The sequence below is a fragment of the Crinia signifera genome, chromosome 9 (genome assembly GCF_055691185.1).
Source record: "Crinia signifera chromosome 9, ASM5569118v1, whole genome shotgun sequence".
Lineage (NCBI taxonomy): Eukaryota > Metazoa > Chordata > Amphibia > Anura > Myobatrachidae > Crinia > Crinia signifera.
Genome location: NC_139225.1, coordinates 56535722 through 56549932, shown reverse-complemented (window position 1 = coordinate 56549932; position 14211 = coordinate 56535722). Strand labels below are relative to the sequence as shown.

The following is a 14211-nucleotide window of genomic DNA, read 5'->3' as shown; positions in this document are numbered from 1 at the left end:
GAAACTTTTTTATTAGCTTTCCTGGTTATAGAAGTAGAAGAAAGCAAAAAAGTGCCGGTATCTCACCTACAGCCATACCACATTGGATACGCCCAATCTCGTCTGATCTTGGAAGCTAAGCAGTGTTGGGCCTGGTTAGTACTTGGGTGGGAGACCACATGGGAACACCAGGTGCTGTAGATTTTTTCCCATTAATGGCAAATTGTTTTTATTCTCTTGCTATTTAAATTGGAAACTTTTTATTTTTATTGCCAATACAGATATTTGGGACAGGTCAAACAGACACAATAGCCATCACCTAAAAACTTACCACACTGTTTAGGCCCAATTCCAACTGCTTTTGGCAGCTAAACAGTGTTGAGCCTCTTTAGTAGTTTAATTTGAGACCACCTGCTAATATCATGTCCTGTAGGTCTTTTTACATTACCAACACATGATTTTTTTCAGTAAGGCAATACAGTTAGGAAACTTTTTTATTAGCTTACCTGGTTATAGAAGTAGAAGAGGGCAAAAAAGTGCCAGTATCTCACCTACAGCCATACCACATTGGATACGCCCAATCTCGTCTGATCTTGGAAGCTAAGCAGTGTTGGGCCTGGTTAGTACTTGGGTGGGAGACCACATGGGAACACCAGGTGCTGTAGGTTTTTTCCCATTAATGGCAAATTGTTTTTATTCTCTTGCTATTTAAATTGGAAACTTTTTATTTTTATTGCCAATACAGACATTTGGGACAGGTCAAACAGACACAATAGCCATCACCTAAAAACTTACCACACTGTTTAGGCCCAATTCCAACTGCTTTTGGCAGCTAAACAGTGTTGAGCCTCTTAAGTAGTTTAATTTGAGACCACCTGCTAATATCATGTCCTGTAGGTCTTTTTACATTACCAACACATGATTTTTTTCAGTAAGGCAATACAGTTAGGAAACTTTTTTATTAGCTTTCCTGGTTATAGAAGTAGAAGAGGGCAAAAAAGTGGCGGTATCTCACCTACAGCCATACCACATTGGATACGCCCAATCTCGTCTGATCTTGGAAGCTAAGCAGTGTTGGGCCTGGTTAGTACTTGGGTGGGAGACCACAAGGGAGCACCAGGTGCTGTAGGTTTTTTCCCATTAATGGCTAATTGTTTTTATTCTCTTGCTATTTAAATTGGAAACTTTTTATTTTTATTGCCAATACAGACATTTGGGACAGGTCAAACAGACACAATAGCCATCACCTAAAAACTTACCACACTGTTTAGGCCCAATTCCAACTGCTTTTGGCAGCTAAACAGTGTTGAGCCTCTTTAGTAGTTTAATTTGAGACCACATGCAAATATCATGTCCTGTAGGTCTTTTTACATTACCAACACATGATTTTTTTCAGTAAGGCAATACAGTTAGGAAACTTTTTTATTAGCTTACCTGGTTATAGAAGTAGAAGAGGGCAAAAAAGTGCCAGTATCTCACCTACAGCCATACCACATTGGATACGCCCAATCTCGTCTGATCTTGGAAGCTAAGCAGTGTTGGGCCTGGTTAGTACTTGGGTGGGAGACCACATGGGAACACCAGGTGCTGTAGGTTTTTTCCCATTAATGGCAAATTGTTTTTATTCTCTAGCTATTTAAATTGGAAACTTTTTATTTTTTATTGCCAATACAGACATTTGGGACAGGTCAAACAGACACAATAGCCATCACCTAAAAACTTACCACACTGTTTAGGCCCAATTCCAACTGCTTTTGGGAGCTAAACAGTGTTGAGCCTCTTTAGTAGTTTAATTTGAGACCACCTGCTAATATCATGTCCTGTAGGTCTTTTTACATTACCAACACATGATTTTTTTCAGTAAGGCAATACAGTTAGGAAACTTTTTTATTCGCTTACCTGGTTATAGAAGTAGAAGAGGGCAAAAAAGTGCCAGTATCTCATCTACAGCCATACCACATTGGATACGCCCAATCTCGTCTGATCTTGGAAGCTAAGCAGTGTTGGGCCTGTTTAGTACTTGGGTGGGAGACCACATGGGAACACCAGGTGCTGTAGGTTTTTTCCCATTAATGGCAAATTGTTTTTATTCTCTTGCTATTTAAATTGAAAACTTTTTATTTTTTATTGCCAATACAGACATTTGGGACAGGTCAAACAGACACAATAGCCATCACCTAAAAACTTACCACACTGTTTAGGCCCAATTCCAACTGCTTTTGGGAGCTAAACAGTGTTGAGCCTCTTTAGTAGTTTAATTTGAGACCACCTGCTAATATCATGTCCTGTAGGTCTTTTTACATTACCAACACATGATTTTTTTTCAGTAAGCCAATATAGTTAGGAAACTTTTTTATTAGCTTACCTGGTTATAGAAGTAGAAGAGGGCAAAAAAGTGCCTGTATCTCACCTACAGCCATACCACATTGGATACGCCCAATCTCGTCTGATCTTGGAAGCTAAGCAGTGTTGGGCCTGGTTAGTACTTGGGTGGGAGACCACATGGGAACACCAGGTGCTGTAGGTTTTTCCCATTACTGGCAAATTGTTTTTATTCTCTAGCTTTTTAAATTGGAAACTTTTTTCTCTTTATTGACAGTACAGACATTTGGAAGAGGTCAAACAGACACAATAGCCATCACCTAAAAACTTACCACACTGTTTAGGCCCAATTCCAACTGCTTTTGGCAGCTAAACAGTGTTGAGCCTCTTTTGTAGTTTAATTTGAGACCACCTGCTAATATCATGTCCTGTAGGTCTTTTTACATTACCAACGCATGATTTTTTTCAGTAAGGCAATACAGTTAGGAAACTTTTTTATTAGCTTTCCTGGTTATAGAAGTAGAAGAAAGCAAAAAAGTGCCGGTATCTCACCTACAGCCATACCACATTGGATACGCCCAATCTCGTCTGATCTTGGAAGCTAAGCAGTGTTGGGCCTGGTTAGTACTTGGGTGGGAGACCACATGGGAACACCAGGTGCTGTAGATTTTTTCCCATTAATGGCAAATTGTTTTTATTCTCTTGCTATTTAAATTGGAAACTTTTTATTTTTATTGCCAATACAGATATTTGGGACAGGTCAAACAGACACAATAGCCATCACCTAAAAACTTACCACACTGTTTAGGCCCAATTCCAACTGCTTTTGGCAGCTAAACAGTGTTGAGCCTCTTTAGTAGTTTAATTTGAGACCACCTGCTAATATCATGTCCTGTAGGTCTTTTTACATTACCAACGCATGATTTTTTTCAGTAAGGCAATACAGTTAGGAAACTTTTTTATTAGCTTTCCTGGTTATAGAAGTAGAAGAAAGCAAAAAAGTGCCGGTATCTCACCTACAGCCATACCACATTGGATACGCCCAATCTCGTCTGATCTTGGAAGCTAAGCAGTGTTGGGCCTGGTTAGTACTTGGGTGGGAGACCACATGGGAACACCAGGTGCTGTAGATTTTTTCCCATTAATGGCAAATTGTTTTTATTCTCTTGCTATTTAAATTGGAAACTTTTTTCTCTTTATTGACAGTACAGACATTTGGGACAGGTCAAACAGACACAATAGCCATCACCTAAAAACTTACCACACTGTTTAGGCCCAATTCCAACTGCTTTTGGCAGCTAAACAGTGTTGAGCCTCTTTAGTAGTTTAATTTGAGACCACCTGCTAATATCATGTCCTGTAGATCTTTTTACATTACCAACACATGATTTTTTTCAGTAAGGCAATACAGTTAGGAAACTTTTTTATTAGCTTTCCTGGTTATAGAAGTAGAAGAGGGCAAAAAAGTGCCGGTATCTCACGTACAGCCATACCACATTGGATACGCCCAATCTCGTCTGATCTTGGAAGCTAAGCAGTGTTGGGCCTGGTTAGTACTTGGGTGGGAGACCACATGGGAACACCAGGTGCTGTAGGTTTTTTCCCATTAATGGCAAATTGTTTTTATTCTCTTGCTATTTAAATTGGAAACTTTTTATTTTTATTGCCAATACAGACATTTGGGACAGGTCAAACAGACACAATAGCCATCACCTAAAAACTTACCACACTGTTTAGGCCCAATTCCAACTGCTTTTGGCAGCTAAACAGTGTTGAGCCTCTTTAGTAGTTTAATTTGAGACCACCTGCTAATATCATGTCCTGTAGGTCTTTTTACATTACCAACACATGATTTTTTTCAGTAAGGCAATACAGTTAGGAAACTTTTTTATTAGCTTACCTGGTTATAGAAGTAGAAGAGGGCAAAAAAGTGCCAGTATCCCACCTACAGCCATACCACATTGGATACGCCCAATCTCGTCTGATCTTGGAAGCTAAGCAGTGTTGGGCCTGGTTAGTACTTGGGTGGGAGACCACATGGGAACACCAGGTGCTGTAGGTTATTTCCCATTAATGGCAAATTGTTTTTATTATCTTGCTATTTAAATTGGAAACTTTTTATTTTTTATTGCCAATACAGACATTTAGGACAGGTCAAACAGACACAATAGCCATCACCTAAAAACTTACCACACTGTTTAGGCCCAATTCCAACTGCTTTTGGGAGCTAAACAGTGTTGAGCCTCTTTAGTAGTTTAATTTGAGACCACCTGCTAATATCATGTCCTGTAGGTCTTTTTACATTACCAACACATGATTTTTTTCAGTAAGGCAATACAGTTAGGAAACTTTTTTATTCGCTTACCTGGTTATAGAAGTAGAAGAGGGCAAAAAAGTGCCAGTATCTCACCTACAGCCATACCACATTGGATACGCCCAATCTCGTCTGATCTTGGAAGCTAAGCAGTGTTGGGCCTGTTTAGTACTTGGGTGGGAGACCACATGGGAACACCAGGTGCTGTAGGTTTTTTGCCATTAATGGCAAATTGTTTTTATTCTCTTGCTATTTAAATTGAAAACTTTTTATTTTTTATTGCCAATACAGACATTTGGGACAGGTCAAACAGACACAATAGCCATCACCTAAAAACTTACCACACTGTTTAGGCCCAATTCCAACTGCTTTTGGGAGCTAAACAGTGTTGAGCCTCTTTAGTAGTTTAATTTGAGACCACCTGCTAATATCATGTCCTGTAGGTCTTTTTACATTACCAACACATGATTTTTTTCAGTAAGCCAATATAGTTAGGAAACTTTTTTATTAGCTTACCTGGTTATAGAAGTAGAAGAGGGCAAAAAAGTGCCTGTATCTCACCTACAGCCATACCACATTGGATACGCCCAATCTCGTCTGATCTTGGAAGCTAAGCAGTGTTGGGCCTGGTTAGTACTTGGGTAGGAGACCACATGGGAACACCAGGTGCTGTAGGTTTTTCCCATTACTGGCAAATTGTTTTTATTCTCTAGCTTTTTAAATTGGAAACTTTTTTCTCTTTATTGACAGTACAGACATTTGGGACAGGTCAAACAGACACAATAGCCATCACCTAAAAACTTACCACACTGTTTAGGCCCAATTCCAACTGCTTTTGGCAGCTAAACAGTGTTGAGCCTCTTTAGTAGTTTAATTTGAGACCACCTGCTAATATCATGTCCTGTAGGTCTTTTTACATTACCAACACATGATTTTTTTCAGTAAGGCAATATAGTTAGGAAACTTTTTTATTAGCTTACCTGGTTATAGAAGTAGAAGAGGGCAAAAAAGTGCCAGTATTCCACCTACAGCCATACAACATTGGATACGCCCAATCTCGTCTGATCTTGGAAGCTAAGCAGTGTTGGGCCTGGTTAGTACTTGGGTGGGAGACCACATGGGAACACCAGGTGCTGTAGGTTTTTCCCATTACTGGCAAATTGTTTATATTCTCTAGCTTTTTAAATTGGAAACTTTTTTCTCTTTATTGACAGTACAGACATTTGGAAGAGGTCAAACAGACACAATAGCCATCACCTAAAAACTTACCACACTGTTTAGGCCCAATTCCAACTGCTTTTGGCAGCTAAACAGTGTTGAGCCTCTTAAGTAGTTTAATTTGAGACCACCTGCTAATATCATGTCCTGTAGATCTTTTTACATTACCAACACATGATTTTTTTCAGTAAGGCAATACAGTTAGGAAACTTTTTTATTAGCTTTCCTGGTTATAGAAGTAGAAGAGGGCAAAAAAGTGCCTGTATCTCACGTACAGTCATACCACATTGGATACGCCCAATCTCGTCTGATCTTGGAAGCTAAGCAGTGTTGGGCCTGGTTAGTACTTGGGTGGGAGACCACATGGGAACACCAGGTGCTGTAGGTTTTTTCCCATTAATGGCAAATTGTTTTTATTCTCTTGCTATTTAAATTGGAAACTTTTTATTTTTATTGCCAATACAGACATTTGGGACAGGTCAAACAGACACAATAGCCATCACCTAAAAACTTACCACACTGTTTAGGCCCAATTCCAACTGCTTTTGGCAGCTAAACAGTGTTGAGCCTCTTTAGTAGTTTAATTTGAGACCACCTGCTAATATCATGTCCTGTAGGTCTTTTTACATTACCAACACATGATTTTTTTCAGTAAGGCAATACAGTTAGGAAACTTTTTTATTAGCTTACCTGGTTATAGAAGTAGAAGAGGGCAAAAAAGTGCCAGTATCCCACCTACAGCCATACCACATTGGATACGCCCAATCTCGTCTGATCTTGGAAGCTAAGCAGTGTTGGGCCTGGTTAGTACTTGGGTGGGAGACCACATGGGAACACCAGGTGCTGTAGGTTATTTCCCATTAATGGCAAATTGTTTTTATTATCTTGCTATTTAAATTGGAAACTTTTTATTTTTTATTGCCAATACAGACATTTAGGACAGGTCAAACAGACACAATAGCCATCACCTAAAAACTTACCACACTGTTTAGGCCCAATTCCAACTGCTTTTGGGAGCTAAACAGTGTTGAGCCTCTTTAGTAGTTTAATTTGAGACCACCTGCTAATATCATGTCCTGTAGGTCTTTTTACATTACCAACACATGATTTTTTTCAGTAAGGCAATACAGTTAGGAAACTTTTTTATTCGCTTACCTGGTTATAGAAGTAGAAGAGGGCAAAAAAGTGCCAGTATCTCACCTACAGCCATACCACATTGGATACGCCCAATCTCGTCTGATCTTGGAAGCTAAGCAGTGTTGGGCCTGTTTAGTACTTGGGTGGGAGACCACATGGGAACACCAGGTGCTGTAGGTTTTTTGCCATTAATGGCAAATTGTTTTTATTCTCTTGCTATTTAAATTGAAAACTTTTTATTTTTTATTGCCAATACAGACATTTGGGACAGGTCAAACAGACACAATAGCCATCACCTAAAAACTTACCACACTGTTTAGGCCCAATTCCAACTGCTTTTGGGAGCTAAACAGTGTTGAGCCTCTTTAGTAGTTTAATTTGAGACCACCTGCTAATATCATGTCCTGTAGGTCTTTTTACATTACCAACACATGATTTTTTTCAGTAAGCCAATATAGTTAGGAAACTTTTTTATTAGCTTACCTGGTTATAGAAGTAGAAGAGGGCAAAAAAGTGCCTGTATCTCACCTACAGCCATACCACATTGGATACGCCCAATCTCGTCTGATCTTGGAAGCTAAGCAGTGTTGGGCCTGGTTAGTACTTGGGTAGGAGACCACATGGGAACACCAGGTGCTGTAGGTTTTTCCCATTACTGGCAAATTGTTTTTATTCTCTAGCTTTTTAAATTGGAAACTTTTTTCTCTTTATTGACAGTACAGACATTTGGGACAGGTCAAACAGACACAATAGCCATCACCTAAAAACTTACCACACTGTTTAGGCCCAATTCCAACTGCTTTTGGCAGCTAAACAGTGTTGAGCCTCTTTAGTAGTTTAATTTGAGACCACCTGCTAATATCATGTCCTGTAGGTCTTTTTACATTACCAACACATGATTTTTTTCAGTAAGGCAATATAGTTAGGAAACTTTTTTATTAGCTTACCTGGTTATAGAAGTAGAAGAGGGCAAAAAAGTGCCAGTATTCCACCTACAGCCATACAACATTGGATACGCCCAATCTCGTCTGATCTTGGAAGCTAAGCAGTGTTGGGCCTGGTTAGTACTTGGGTGGGAGACCACATGGGAACACCAGGTGCTGTAGGTTTTTCCCATTACTGGCAAATTGTTTATATTCTCTAGCTTTTTAAATTGGAAACTTTTTTCTCTTTATTGACAGTACAGACATTTGGAAGAGGTCAAACAGACACAATAGCCATCACCTAAAAACTTACCACACTGTTTAGGCCCAATTCCAACTGCTTTTGGCAGCTAAACAGTGTTGAGCCTCTTAAGTAGTTTAATTTGAGACCACCTGCTAATATCATGTCCTGTAGATCTTTTTACATTACCAACACATGATTTTTTTCAGTAAGGCAATACAGTTAGGAAACTTTTTTATTAGCTTTCCTGGTTATAGAAGTAGAAGAGGGCAAAAAAGTGCCTGTATCTCACGTACAGTCATACCACATTGGATACGCCCAATCTCGTCTGATCTTGGAAGCTAAGCAGTGTTGGGCCTGGTTAGTACTTGGGTGGGAGACCACATGGGAACACCAGGTGCTGTAGGTTTTTTCCCATTAATGGCAAATTGTTTTTATTCTCTTGCTATTTAAATTGGAAACTTTTTATTTTTATTGCCAATACAGACATTTGGGACAGGTCAAACAGACACAATAGCCATCACCTAAAAACTTACCACACTGTTTAGGCCCAATTCCAACTGCTTTTGGCAGCTAAACAGTGTTGAGCCTCTTTAGTAGTTTAATTTGAGACCACCTGCTAATATCATGTCCTGTAGGTCTTTTTACATTACCAACACATGATTTTTTTCAGTAAGGCAATACAGTTAGGAAACTTTTTTATTAGCTTACCTGGTTATAGAAGTAGAAGAGGGCAAAAAAGTGCCACTATCCCACCTACAGCCATACCACATTGGATACGCCCAATCTCGTCTGATCTTGGAAGCTAAGCAGTGTTGGGCCTGGTTAGTACTTGGGTGGGAGACCACATGGGAACACCAGGTGCTGTAGGTTTTTTCCCATTAATGGCAAATTGTTTTTATTCTCTTGCTATTTAAATTGGAAACTTTTTATTTTTTATTGCCAATACAGACATTTGGGACAGGTCAAACAGACACAATAGCCATCACCTAAAAACTTACCACACTGTTTAGGCCCAATTCCAACTGCTTTTGGGAGCTAAACAGTGTTGAGCCTCTTTAGTAGTTTAATTTGAGACCACCTGCTAATATCATGTCCTGTAGGTCTTTTTACATTACCAACACATGATTTTTTTCAGTAAGGCAATACAGTTAGGAAACTTTTTTATTAGCTTACCTGGTTATAGAAGTAGAAGAGGGCAAAAAAGTGCCTGTATCTCACCTACAGCCATACCACATTGGATACGCCCAATCTCGTCTGATCTTGGAAGCTAAGCAGTGTTGGGCCTGGTTAGTACTTGGGTGGGAGACCACATGGGAACACCAGGTGCTGTAGGTTTTTCCCATTACTGGCAAATTGTTTTTATTCTCTAGCTTTTTAAATTGGAAACTTTTTTCTCTTTATTGACAGTACAGACATTTGGGACAGGTCAAACAGACACAATAGCCATCACCTAAAAACTTACCACACTGTTTAGGCCCAATTCCAACTGCTTTTGGCAGCTAAACAGTGTTGAGCCTCTTTAGTAGTTTAATTTGAGACCACCTGCTAATATCATGTCCTGTAGATCTTTTTACATTACCAACACATGATTTTTTTCAGTAAGGCAATACAGTTAGGAAACTTTTTTATTAGCTTTCCTGGTTATAGAAGTAGAAGAGGGCAAAAAAGTGCCGGTATCTCACGTACAGCCATACCACATTGGATACGCCCAATCTCGTCTGATCTTGGAAGCTAAGCAGTGTTGGGCCTGGTTAGTACTTGGGTGGGAGACCACATGGGAACACCAGGTGCTGTAGGTGTTTTCCCATTAATGGCAAATTGTTTTTATTCTCTTGCTATTTAAATTGGAAACTTTTTATTTTTATTGCCAATACAGACATTTGGGACAGGTCAAACAGACACAATAGCCATCACCTAAAAACTTACCACACTGTTTAGGCCCAATTCCAACTGCTTTTGGCAGCTAAACAGTGTTGAGCCTCTTTAGTAGTTTAATTTGAGACCACCTGCTAATATCATGTCCTGTAGGTCTTTTTACATTACCAACACATGATTTTTTTCAGTAAGGCAATACAGTTAGGAAACTTTTTTATTAGCTTACCTGGTTATAGAAGTAGAAGAGGGCAAAAAAGTGCCAGTATCCCACCTACAGCCATACCACATTGGATACGCCCAATCTCGTCTGATCTTGGAAGCTAAGCAGTGTTGGGCCTGGTTAGTACTTGGGTGGGAGACCACATGGGAACACCAGTTGCTGTAGGTTATTTCCCATTAATGGCAAATTGTTTTTATTATCTTGCTATTTAAATTGGAAACTTTTTATTTTTTATTGCCAATACAGACATTTAGGACAGGTCAAACAGGCACAATAGCCATCACCTAAAAACTTACCACACTGTTTAGGCCCAATTCCAACTGCTTTTGGGAGCTAAACAGTGTTGAGCCTCTTTAGTAGTTTAATTTGAGACCACCTGCTAATATCATGTCCTGTAGGTCTTTTTACATTACCAACACATGATTTTTTTCAGTAAGGCAATACAGTTAGGAAACTTTTTTATTCGCTTACCTGGTTATAGAAGTAGAAGAGGGCAAAAAAGTGCCAGTATCTCACCTACAGCCATACCACATTGGATACGCCCAATCTCGTCTGATCTTGGAAGCTAAGCAGTGTTGGGCCTGTTTAGTACTTGGGTGGGAGACCACATGGGAACACCAGGTGCTGTAGGTTTTTTGCCATTAATGGCAAATTGTTTTTATTCTCTTGCTATTTAAATTGAAAACTTTTTATTTTTTATTGCCAATACAGACATTTGGGACAGGTCAAACAGACACAATAGCCATCACCTAAAAACTTACCACACTGTTTAGGCCCAATTCCAACTGCTTTTGGGAGCTAAACAGTGTTGAGCCTCTTTAGTAGTTTAATTTGAGACCACCTGCTAATATCATGTCCTGTAGGTCTTTTTACATTACCAACACATGATTTTTTTCAGTAAGCCAATATAGTTAGGAAACTTTTTTATTAGCTTACCTGGTTATAGAAGTAGAAGAGGGCAAAAAAGTGCCTGTATCTCACCTACAGCCATACCACATTGGATACGCCCAATCTCGTCTGATCTTGGAAGCTAAGCAGTGTTGGGCCTGGTTAGTACTTGGGTGGGAGACCACATGGGAACACCAGGTGCTGTAGGTTTTTCCCATTACTGTCAAATTGTTTTTATTCTCTAGCTTTTTAAATTGGAAACTTTTTTCTCTTTATTGACAGTACAGACATTTGGAAGAGGTCAAACAGACACAATAGCCATCACCTAAAAACTTACCACACTGTTTAGGCCCAATTCCAACTGCTTTTGGCAGCTAAACAGTGTTGAGCCTCTTAAGTAGTTTAATTTGAGACCACCTGCTAATATCATGTCCTGTAGATCTTTTTACATTACCAACACATGATTTTTTTCAGTAAGGCAATACAGTTAGGAAACTTTTTTATTAGCTTTCCTGGTTATAGAAGTAGAAGAGGGCAAAAAAGTGCCGGTATCTCACGTACAGCCATACTACATTGGATACGCCCAATCTCGTCTGATCTTGGAAGCTAAGCAGTGTTGGGCCTGGTTAGTACTTGGGTGGGAGACCACATGGGAACACCAGGTGCTGTAGGTTTTTTCCCATTAATGGCAAATTGTTTTTATTCTCTTGCTATTTAAATTGGAAACTTTTTATTTTTATTGCCAATACAGACATTTGGGACAGGTCAAACAGACACAATAGCCATCACCTAAAAACTTACCACACTGTTTAGGCCCAATTCCAACTGCTTTTGGCAGCTAAACAGTGTTGAGCCTCTTTAGTAGTTTAATTTGAGACCACCTGCTAATATCATGTCCTGTAGGTCTTTTTACATTACCAACACATGATTTTTTTCAGTAAGGCAATACAGTTAGGAAACTTTTTTATTAGCTTACCTGGTTATAGAAGTAGAAGAGGGCAAAAAAGTGCCACTATCCCACCTACAGCCATACCACATTGGATACGCCCAATCTCGTCTGATCTTGGAAGCTAAGCAGTGTTGGGCCTGGTTAGTACTTGGGTGGGAGACCACATGGGAACACCAGGTGCTGTAGGTTTTTTCCCATTAATGGCAAATTGTTTTTATTCTCTTGCTATTTAAATTGGAAACTTTTTATTTTTTATTGCCAATACAGACATTTGGGACAGGTCAAACAGACACAATAGCCATCACCTAAAAACTTACCACACTGTTTAGGCCCAATTCCAACTGCTTTTGGGAGCTAAACAGTGTTGAGCCTCTTTAGTAGTTTAATTTGAGACCACCTGCTAATATCATGTCCTGTAGGTCTTTTTACATTACCAACACATGATTTTTTTCAGTAAGGCAATACAGTTAGGAAACTTTTTTATTAGCTTACCTGGTTATAGAAGTAGAAGAGGGCAAAAAAGTGCCTGTATCTCACCTACAGCCATACCACATTGGATACGCCCAATCTCGTTTGATCTTGGAAGCTAAGCAGTGTTGGGCCTGGTTAGTACTTGTGTGGGAGACCACATGGGAACACCAGGTGCTGTAGGTTTTTCCCATTACTGGCAAATTGTTTTTATTCTCTAGCTTTTTAAATTGGAAACTTTTTTCTCTTTATTGACAGTACAGACATTTGGGACAGGTCAAACAGACACAATAGCCATCACCTAAAAACTTACCACACTGTTTAGGCCCAATTCCAACTGCTTTTGGCAGCTAAACAGTGTTGAGCCTCTTTAGTAGTTTAATTTGAGACCACCTGCTAATATCATGTCCTGTAGATCTTTTTACATTACCAACACATGATTTTTTTCAGTAAGGCAATACAGTTAGGAAACTTTTTTATTAGCTTTCCTGGTTATAGAAGTAGAAGAGGGCAAAAAAGTGCCGGTATCTCACGTACAGCCATACCACATTGGATACGCCCAATCTCGTCTGATCTTGGAAGCTAAGCAGTGTTGGGCCTGGTTAGTACTTGGGTGGGAGACCACATGGGAACACCAGGTGCTGTAGGTTTTTTCCCATTAATGGCAAATTGTTTTTATTCTCTTGCTATTTAAATTGGAAACTTTTTATTTTTTATTGCCAATACAGACATTTGGGACAGGTCAAACAGACACAATAGCCATCACCTAAAAACTTACCACACTGTTTAGGCCCAATTCCAACTGCTTTTGGGAGCTAAACAGTGTTGAGCCTCTTTAGTAGTTTAATTTGAGACCACCTGCTAATATCATGTCCTGTAGGTCTTTTTACATTACCAACACATGATTTTTTTCAGTAAGGCAATACAGTTAGGAAACTTTTTTATTAGCTTACCTGGTTATAGAAGTAGAAGAGGGCAAAAAAGTGCCTGTATCTCACCTACAGCCATACCACATTGGATACGCCCAATCTCGTTTGATCTTGGAAGCTAAGCAGTGTTGGGCCTGGTTAGTACTTGTGTGGGAGACCACATGGGAACACCAGGTGCTGTAGGTTTTTCCCATTACTGGCAAATTGTTTTTATTCTCTAGCTTTTTAAATTGGAAACTTTTTTCTCTTTATTGACAGTACAGACATTTGGGACAGGTCAAACAGACACAATAGCCATCACCTAAAAACTTACCACACTGTTTAGGCCCAATTCCAACTGCTTTTGGCAGCTAAACAGTGTTGAGCCTCTTTAGTAGTTTAATTTGAGACCACCTGCTAATATCATGTCCTGTAGATCTTTTTACATTACCAACACATGATTTTTTTCAGTAAGGCAATACAGTTAGGAAACTTTTTTATTAGCTTTCCTGGTTATAGAAGTAGAAGAGGGCAAAAAAGTGCCGGTATCTCACGTACAGCCATACCACATTGGATACGCCCAATCTCGTCTGATCTTGGAAGCTAAGCAGTGTTGGGCCTGGTTAGTACTTGGGTGGGAGACCACATGGGAACACCAGGTGCTGTAGGTTTTTTCCCATTAATGGCAAATTGTTTTTATTCTCTTGCTATTTAAATTGGAAACTTTTTATTTTTATTGCCAATACAGACATTTGGGACAGGTCAA

The 14211-nt window shown here is 39.4% G+C and overlaps 31 non-coding genes across 31 annotated transcripts; all 31 read left to right on the top strand.

Moving 5' to 3' along the window:
* The first annotated feature begins 64 nt into the window (after positions 1-64).
* Positions 65-183, top strand: LOC146038240 (5S ribosomal RNA). Its single transcript, XR_014461848.1, has one exon. It is a non-coding gene; the product is annotated as a 5S ribosomal RNA (ribosomal RNA).
* Positions 184-528: 345 nt separating this feature from the next.
* LOC146040250 (5S ribosomal RNA) lies at positions 529-647 on the top strand. The gene has a single exon (XR_014463404.1). It is a non-coding gene; the product is annotated as a 5S ribosomal RNA (ribosomal RNA).
* Positions 648-992: 345 nt separating this feature from the next.
* Positions 993-1111, top strand: LOC146038314 (5S ribosomal RNA). Its single transcript, XR_014461915.1, has one exon. It is a non-coding gene; the product is annotated as a 5S ribosomal RNA (ribosomal RNA).
* Positions 1112-1456: 345 nt separating this feature from the next.
* LOC146040248 (5S ribosomal RNA) lies at positions 1457-1575 on the top strand. Its single transcript, XR_014463402.1, has one exon. It is a non-coding gene; the product is annotated as a 5S ribosomal RNA (ribosomal RNA).
* Positions 1576-1921: 346 nt separating this feature from the next.
* LOC146038380 (5S ribosomal RNA) lies at positions 1922-2040 on the top strand. Its single transcript, XR_014461976.1, has one exon. It is a non-coding gene; the product is annotated as a 5S ribosomal RNA (ribosomal RNA).
* A 347-nt stretch (positions 2041-2387) lies between these two features.
* Positions 2388-2506, top strand: LOC146040247 (5S ribosomal RNA). The gene has a single exon (XR_014463401.1). It is a non-coding gene; the product is annotated as a 5S ribosomal RNA (ribosomal RNA).
* A 345-nt stretch (positions 2507-2851) lies between these two features.
* On the top strand, positions 2852-2970 carry LOC146038239 (5S ribosomal RNA). The gene has a single exon (XR_014461847.1). It is a non-coding gene; the product is annotated as a 5S ribosomal RNA (ribosomal RNA).
* Positions 2971-3315: 345 nt separating this feature from the next.
* On the top strand, positions 3316-3434 carry LOC146038237 (5S ribosomal RNA). The gene has a single exon (XR_014461845.1). It is a non-coding gene; the product is annotated as a 5S ribosomal RNA (ribosomal RNA).
* Positions 3435-3780: 346 nt separating this feature from the next.
* Positions 3781-3899, top strand: LOC146038431 (5S ribosomal RNA). Its single transcript, XR_014462022.1, has one exon. It is a non-coding gene; the product is annotated as a 5S ribosomal RNA (ribosomal RNA).
* Positions 3900-4244: 345 nt separating this feature from the next.
* LOC146040246 (5S ribosomal RNA) lies at positions 4245-4363 on the top strand. Its single transcript, XR_014463400.1, has one exon. It is a non-coding gene; the product is annotated as a 5S ribosomal RNA (ribosomal RNA).
* Positions 4364-4709: 346 nt separating this feature from the next.
* LOC146037974 (5S ribosomal RNA) lies at positions 4710-4828 on the top strand. The gene has a single exon (XR_014461605.1). It is a non-coding gene; the product is annotated as a 5S ribosomal RNA (ribosomal RNA).
* Positions 4829-5174: 346 nt separating this feature from the next.
* On the top strand, positions 5175-5293 carry LOC146038414 (5S ribosomal RNA). The gene has a single exon (XR_014462007.1). It is a non-coding gene; the product is annotated as a 5S ribosomal RNA (ribosomal RNA).
* Positions 5294-5638: 345 nt separating this feature from the next.
* On the top strand, positions 5639-5757 carry LOC146038800 (5S ribosomal RNA). Its single transcript, XR_014462361.1, has one exon. It is a non-coding gene; the product is annotated as a 5S ribosomal RNA (ribosomal RNA).
* A 345-nt stretch (positions 5758-6102) lies between these two features.
* Positions 6103-6221, top strand: LOC146038674 (5S ribosomal RNA). Its single transcript, XR_014462245.1, has one exon. It is a non-coding gene; the product is annotated as a 5S ribosomal RNA (ribosomal RNA).
* A 345-nt stretch (positions 6222-6566) lies between these two features.
* Positions 6567-6685, top strand: LOC146040245 (5S ribosomal RNA). Its single transcript, XR_014463399.1, has one exon. It is a non-coding gene; the product is annotated as a 5S ribosomal RNA (ribosomal RNA).
* Positions 6686-7031: 346 nt separating this feature from the next.
* Positions 7032-7150, top strand: LOC146037973 (5S ribosomal RNA). The gene has a single exon (XR_014461604.1). It is a non-coding gene; the product is annotated as a 5S ribosomal RNA (ribosomal RNA).
* Positions 7151-7496: 346 nt separating this feature from the next.
* On the top strand, positions 7497-7615 carry LOC146038413 (5S ribosomal RNA). Its single transcript, XR_014462006.1, has one exon. It is a non-coding gene; the product is annotated as a 5S ribosomal RNA (ribosomal RNA).
* Positions 7616-7960: 345 nt separating this feature from the next.
* LOC146038799 (5S ribosomal RNA) lies at positions 7961-8079 on the top strand. The gene has a single exon (XR_014462360.1). It is a non-coding gene; the product is annotated as a 5S ribosomal RNA (ribosomal RNA).
* A 345-nt stretch (positions 8080-8424) lies between these two features.
* On the top strand, positions 8425-8543 carry LOC146038672 (5S ribosomal RNA). The gene has a single exon (XR_014462244.1). It is a non-coding gene; the product is annotated as a 5S ribosomal RNA (ribosomal RNA).
* A 345-nt stretch (positions 8544-8888) lies between these two features.
* Positions 8889-9007, top strand: LOC146040244 (5S ribosomal RNA). Its single transcript, XR_014463398.1, has one exon. It is a non-coding gene; the product is annotated as a 5S ribosomal RNA (ribosomal RNA).
* A 346-nt stretch (positions 9008-9353) lies between these two features.
* On the top strand, positions 9354-9472 carry LOC146040242 (5S ribosomal RNA). The gene has a single exon (XR_014463396.1). It is a non-coding gene; the product is annotated as a 5S ribosomal RNA (ribosomal RNA).
* A 345-nt stretch (positions 9473-9817) lies between these two features.
* LOC146038769 (5S ribosomal RNA) lies at positions 9818-9936 on the top strand. The gene has a single exon (XR_014462333.1). It is a non-coding gene; the product is annotated as a 5S ribosomal RNA (ribosomal RNA).
* A 345-nt stretch (positions 9937-10281) lies between these two features.
* On the top strand, positions 10282-10400 carry LOC146038822 (5S ribosomal RNA). Its single transcript, XR_014462382.1, has one exon. It is a non-coding gene; the product is annotated as a 5S ribosomal RNA (ribosomal RNA).
* A 346-nt stretch (positions 10401-10746) lies between these two features.
* On the top strand, positions 10747-10865 carry LOC146037972 (5S ribosomal RNA). Its single transcript, XR_014461603.1, has one exon. It is a non-coding gene; the product is annotated as a 5S ribosomal RNA (ribosomal RNA).
* A 346-nt stretch (positions 10866-11211) lies between these two features.
* On the top strand, positions 11212-11330 carry LOC146040241 (5S ribosomal RNA). The gene has a single exon (XR_014463395.1). It is a non-coding gene; the product is annotated as a 5S ribosomal RNA (ribosomal RNA).
* Positions 11331-11675: 345 nt separating this feature from the next.
* On the top strand, positions 11676-11794 carry LOC146038967 (5S ribosomal RNA). Its single transcript, XR_014462514.1, has one exon. It is a non-coding gene; the product is annotated as a 5S ribosomal RNA (ribosomal RNA).
* Positions 11795-12139: 345 nt separating this feature from the next.
* Positions 12140-12258, top strand: LOC146040239 (5S ribosomal RNA). The gene has a single exon (XR_014463394.1). It is a non-coding gene; the product is annotated as a 5S ribosomal RNA (ribosomal RNA).
* Positions 12259-12604: 346 nt separating this feature from the next.
* On the top strand, positions 12605-12723 carry LOC146038317 (5S ribosomal RNA). The gene has a single exon (XR_014461919.1). It is a non-coding gene; the product is annotated as a 5S ribosomal RNA (ribosomal RNA).
* Positions 12724-13068: 345 nt separating this feature from the next.
* LOC146038429 (5S ribosomal RNA) lies at positions 13069-13187 on the top strand. The gene has a single exon (XR_014462021.1). It is a non-coding gene; the product is annotated as a 5S ribosomal RNA (ribosomal RNA).
* Positions 13188-13533: 346 nt separating this feature from the next.
* Positions 13534-13652, top strand: LOC146038316 (5S ribosomal RNA). Its single transcript, XR_014461918.1, has one exon. It is a non-coding gene; the product is annotated as a 5S ribosomal RNA (ribosomal RNA).
* Positions 13653-13997: 345 nt separating this feature from the next.
* Positions 13998-14116, top strand: LOC146038428 (5S ribosomal RNA). The gene has a single exon (XR_014462020.1). It is a non-coding gene; the product is annotated as a 5S ribosomal RNA (ribosomal RNA).
* Positions 14117-14211: the final 95 nt, after the last annotated feature.